The following is a 6,000-nucleotide window of genomic DNA, read 5'->3' as shown; positions in this document are numbered from 1 at the left end:
GTGGATGACCGGATCGAAGGTCCCATCTGCTCCCTCTGTTCCGATTTATATCAACGCGGAGTGGTGTACAACAACGTCGATTAAATCGGATTGAAGGTAGTAGCATCCGTTATGCATTCTCTCAAAGCTCTTCTTGACTTGTCAAGCGTGGTACGTACGATCGAGACAAAGTTAAGGGTCCAATTAAACCTCGTTACAGACTTACAGTCACGTACCCGGGGACCTATGTTCAGTGCCGGAACCTCAGTTAAGGTAGCTGGACTGGACCAAAGTAGAAGCTAATGTAGGCGGACAAGGAATACTTCAAACGGAGGCCGAGCGTAGCCCTTTATATTCAAACACTCAGAATTCGTATTTCAAAATTTTAAAAAGTCCGAATCAAAATTCTGGAGATAGCCAATGACGTATACTACAATGATGTAAAATATCAATACAAACTACTTTATATTCTAGGCTGCACAGAAATGATAAATTCTGACAAATTTTATAGTGAATAATACACATTTCAAGACTATTAATATTGTCAGATTTTGTCAATTTCGTGTAGCCTAGAATACAAATCAATTTGCATTGAGATTTCGCACCATTGTAGCATATATCATTGGCTGCCTCTAGGATTTTGTTTTAGATATTTTTGAAAATTTGAAATACAAATTTTAAGTATTTGAAAATAAGGAGTTACATGTAACTCGACCTCCAAAATGCCACACTCAGGCGGACAACCACTTTTAAACTTGGGACCATAATCTTGGACTTGGTACTCGAAAAAATATTTCAAAATTTTAAAGATAATTTGAACAAAATATTAGCGTGTATATGTTAACATTATATGTATATGTTTTTTGCACACGAGACAAAAAAAATCGGTTTTCTGTAATACTAGTACGACTTTGTAAGCACTATAATATCGAGATGTACGCCTCAATTTTCTATTTAAATTTTAAAAACATTTAAACTTTGTTTAAAAGTCATTTAAAAAACTGGGGACATATACTCCAAGGTGCAAAAACGCCTTGTCCTGTATGTAGGTGGAAAGAAAAAGCAGATCACGGGTTCACGACAAAAGTTGACCCTGATGATTACTGAATAGTAAAACGGTTCACTTTCATAACGAGCCATCGATTTCCCAGCCGCAGCAAAGCCCGTCGATCGATGGACGACGACCTTGACGTTGACGTTGACAACATACTATAGTGTTGCGAGATCCATGGAGCCACGGCCGCACATGCCTGCAGCTTCGTCTCCCGCGAGATCGAACCTCTATGTGGCTGGGATTGCTCGCGCGCTAGCCTATAGCTTTCCTTTCCGGGCAGGCTAGGCAAAGTAAAAAAGACGCGGCACGGCCGGTGAGTCGGCGGTGGCGTTGTAAAGCGACCGCCGCCCGGCGCGGCAAAAACTCGCTGATGTTAGAGCATCTCCAGCAGACGCGCTATATCGCGGCGCGCTAAAACCAAGAATCCGCGCGCGGTAAACAGATATCGCGCGCTGTGACGTTTTTTCCTCCGCCGGACGCGCCATTTTGCAGCGCGCGTTGGCGCGGTAAAATAGCACCTCCGCCGGACGCGCCATTTTGCAGCGCGCGGACGCGGCGCAAACAACAAACACACACAAATATGCATCCAAGAAGATCAAACAATATATAAAAATTCATAAATATATTGTACCATCCAAATACAATACATTGTTCACAACAATACTTCACACCAAATACAACACATACAACAATACAACACATACAACAATACAACATGGTTTTGAGACAATACAACACATAATTTTCAAACAAATACAACAAATATGGAACTATTGTTGTCCATTCCAATTCCACCATTCTTCCATGAGATCTTTTGAAGATCATCATGTGTGTCGTTGCACCGAATGGCATGGTATGAGGCAATGAATTGGGCAATCCTATGTGCGGACCTCGTCACTTGCACGGGAACCCCCATCAAGTCGTAGTGGGTATGATCCACATCTTTTCCGCGATCATCCTCTATAATCATGTTGTGCATGATTACACACGCGGTCATGATATACCAAAGGCATTCTTGATCCCAAAATCTAGCCGGTCCTCTAACTATGGCAAATTGGGCTTGCAAAATCCCAAATGCTCTCTCTACATCTTTCCTAGCCGCCGCTTGTGCATTGTGGAATTGAGTTTGCTTTTTACCTCTTGGTTGAATAATTGGCTTCACAAATGTTTGCCACCTTGGGTATATGCCGTCGGCGAGGAAGTAGCCATAGTTGTACTTGCGGCCATTTGCTTCAAACTCCACCAATGGACCTTCCCGCATTGCAAGTCTTGTCATTAGTGGTGACCGTTGAAGAACATTGATGTCATTGCAAGATCCGGGCATTCCAAAGAAAGCATGCCATATCCAAGTCTCTTGGTCGGCCACCGCTTCAAGTACTATGGTGGCATCCTTCTTGTAGCCTTTGAATTGTCCATGCCATGCCGCTGGACAATTCTTCCAACTCCAATGCATACAATCAATGGAACCAAGCATACCGGGAAATCCCCGGTTGGCGTTGATCTCCAAAAGCCTTGCCGTGTCTTGAGCATTGGGGGCTCTCAAGTATGTGGAGCCAAAGACATTGACAATTGCAACGACAAAGCGCTTCACACACAAGATAGAAGTGCTCTCTCCCATGGCCAAATGATCATCAATAAGATCTGCCGGTATACCATATGCCAACATACGCAAGGCGGCGGTCACCTTTTGATATGTGCTATGGCCAAGTTCTCCGGCGGCATTCCTCCTTTGCTCAAAGAAGCGATCATATTTGGTGACCTCCGCCGCAATGTGCTTGAACAAGTTGAGACTCATCCGGAAACGCCGCCGAAAATAGCTTTCGGGGAATATCGGATTCTCATTGAAATACGACCGCATCAATTTCTCATGCCCTTCAATCCTTTCTCTCCACAACTTCTGTCTACCAAACACCGATCCACCAAATTTTGGCCTCTTAACGGCGCGGTATGCTAATAGTATCGATATGTTCTCCTCTTCTTCTTGGTCGAACTCGTCATCCGATGAATCATATGAGGAACTCTACAAACATATGTATCATATTAATTCACTATAAACTATTGTAGCTACTTGACGAGTAGAGGCCGGCCGGCGGAGGTTCATACCTTGCGAGCAAATGGGCGAGCACCATGGGCGCGCCAAGTTGCAAGCAAGCTGCTCGAGGACGACGAGGACGACATGTCGACGCCTGCGTGGAGGAGAACGCGACGGCGGCGCGAAGGGGGCGGCGGAGAAGGACCGCCGGGCTGCAACTCGTCGGCCGACGGCCGCGCGAGCGACACGACGCGCGGCGGAGCGTCCGCCGCCGCGCCAGGAGGAGGTGCGGGCGACGCGGATCTACGACGCGGCGGCGCGCGAAGCGGGGGCGGCGGCGGAGTCGACCGGCGGCGGCTGGATTTCGCGCCGGCGGTAGGGTGGGGAAATGAGGGCGCGGGCGCGGGAGGAAATTTCCAGCCGTTGGCTTTTTCGCGCTTGGACGAGCGATGCCGCGCGCTGTAGCCAACGCGCCGGATATGCCGCTCCGGATTGTGCAAAAAGCCGCGCGCCCTAAAAATTTACAGCGCCGCGCCGTTTACCGCGCCTGCTGGAGCGCCTGATTCTGTCCCGCGCGCGCTATATCGGACGTTTTTATGCCGCGCGGCCTATATAGCGCGTCTGTTGGAGATGCTCTTACCGGCCGCCGGCCGGGCCCTTCAAAATCTATCGCGAGATCTTTCCGGCGTGATGTCACCTCTGAGGACCTTTCTCGTCCGTCTCTAGTGGATGATATCGCTCGCATGCCTCTACCTACGTACCGACCATGCAAGGAGATGCTACAGCTGCTCGCCGAGAGCAGGCCTGATTACGCAGCGTTTTCATTCAGTTATGCATTTTTCATTCAGTTATATGGACCGTAGCTTCGCTCCTGCAGCACGCTGCAATCTGCATGCAAGTTCTGTGTTGCAGGATGCTCGCAGCTACGCCATGGACGTTCGGTAGTCCTGTTATACGGCCGGCACCCGTGACGGATGTGTTGCAAACGTGACCGGGATCCACACAATTTGAGATGCGTGCTCTCTCTCTCTCTCTCTCTCTCTCTCTCTCTCTCTCTCTCTAGCTACATACGGAGTACTTATCAAAAACTCTGCCTTCATAGTTATCACAAAGATCTAGCTACATACTTGCATTATTTTGGACGCTAGTACACAATCGAGCTGGATTTTCAACATGCCCAACACAATTGAGTTTTTTTATGGGTAAGAAATGGACAACAATTGAATCACTCTGAATTCTCGTGTTTCCAGTAGCCATGCGATTTTTGAGGCCCAACTTTAAATCTTCCATTCGCCAAAAGAAGAGAGTTTTTGACATTTACGAAGATCAAGAGAGCTCCCAACCCACAAGAAAAAGTAATATACTATAGCAGTTAGACTCCTGCTTACAAAAGCAAAATGATAAATGAACCGAGGGAAAGCCTGATTATCCAGCATTTCTTTCAGTTATAGGGAGTAGCTTCACTGTTTCAGCACGCTGCATGCAAGTGTTGTGTTGCAGGCTCGCTGCTGAGCTATGCATATGATTTGTGTGGTGGTTCGGTAGTCCTGTAATATGGCCGGCACTCGTGACGGATGGATTGCAAACGTGACCGGGATCGACACAATTTGAGATGCGTGCATTTCGTTCCCCGTGTACGTTCACATTGTGATATTTCTCCCTTTGTTCAGCCGACCGGACTACTGCTGATGATCGAGAACGACGAGCACCGTGCGCATGTACGTCGAATGCAGCATGTCTGTTGGCCAATGGACCATTGGCGTGACGGGAGTTTTGCTTATCAATCTAGTTAGTGTTACGTCCTCAAAAAAAAAAAAATCTAGTTAGTGTTACCTCCGTTCCCAAATATAACCCTTTTTTGAAAGCTAGTTTAGCTTTTTCTTAAAAGCTTATATTTTAAAACGGAGGTAGTAGACTCTTATCAAGAAAGAATCTAGTTGGAAAGAAGTACTTCCGTAATTTTTTATGCCAGAAAAGATCGAGGGTTTTTAAAATTGTTAAACGATGTAAAGTTTAACATAATATTATTGTTGTTAATATTTTTCTAAAAGTTTCACTAAATTTTACTTAGCTTGACTTAAAACTTATTGGTCATATGTAAGGATATAGGTGGATAGGATAAGTTCCACGCCGAAATCGATCATGAATCCATTTTAAGGCATCTATATCTGATTTTAAAGAATCCATCGGATAAACATATCCGATTTCAAAGTGGTGTTCCAGATACCGTATAGGATATGGTATAACAAATACTACCTCCGTTTAAAGAAATAAGGCGCACGCGTATTCCAAGACGAACTTTGACCATAAAAATTGAGCAACAAAATCTTGATTATATTATATGTATATAGTACCGTTGGAGTCGTATTGAAAAGCACTTTTTAATGATATTAATTTCATACAAACAACTTTTATCTATTTAAAGTAATTCTTGGTCAAACAAAAAGCTCGTAAAACGAGGGCGCATTATTCCTTGAAACGGAGGTAGTAGCATTTTAGACGCTAGAAATGTTCATGGCATATGGTTCAAAAACGTTGTATGTAATTGTCTCAAGAAAGGATACGCAAATGTTGGAGATATGCCCAAGAGGCAATAATAAATTAGTTATTGTTATATCTTGGTGTTCATGATAAATGTTTACATCCCATGCAATAATTGTATTAACCGAAACATTGATACATGTGTGTTATGTAAACAACAAGGAGTCCCTAGTAAGCCTCTTGTATAACTAGCTTGTTGATTAACGAGATGATCATGGTTTCGTGATCATGAACATTGGATGTTGTTAATAACAAGGTTATGTCATTGGATGAATGATATAATGGACATACACCCAAATAAGCGTAGCATGTGATCAAGTCATTAAGTTCAACTTGCTATAAGCTTTCGATACATAGTTACCTAGTCCTTCGACCATGAGATCATGTAAATCAC

The sequence above is a fragment of the Lolium rigidum genome, chromosome 5, assembly GCF_022539505.1.
Source record: "Lolium rigidum isolate FL_2022 chromosome 5, APGP_CSIRO_Lrig_0.1, whole genome shotgun sequence".
Lineage (NCBI taxonomy): Eukaryota > Viridiplantae > Streptophyta > Magnoliopsida > Poales > Poaceae > Lolium > Lolium rigidum.
Note: the sequence above shows the minus strand (reverse complement) of the source record.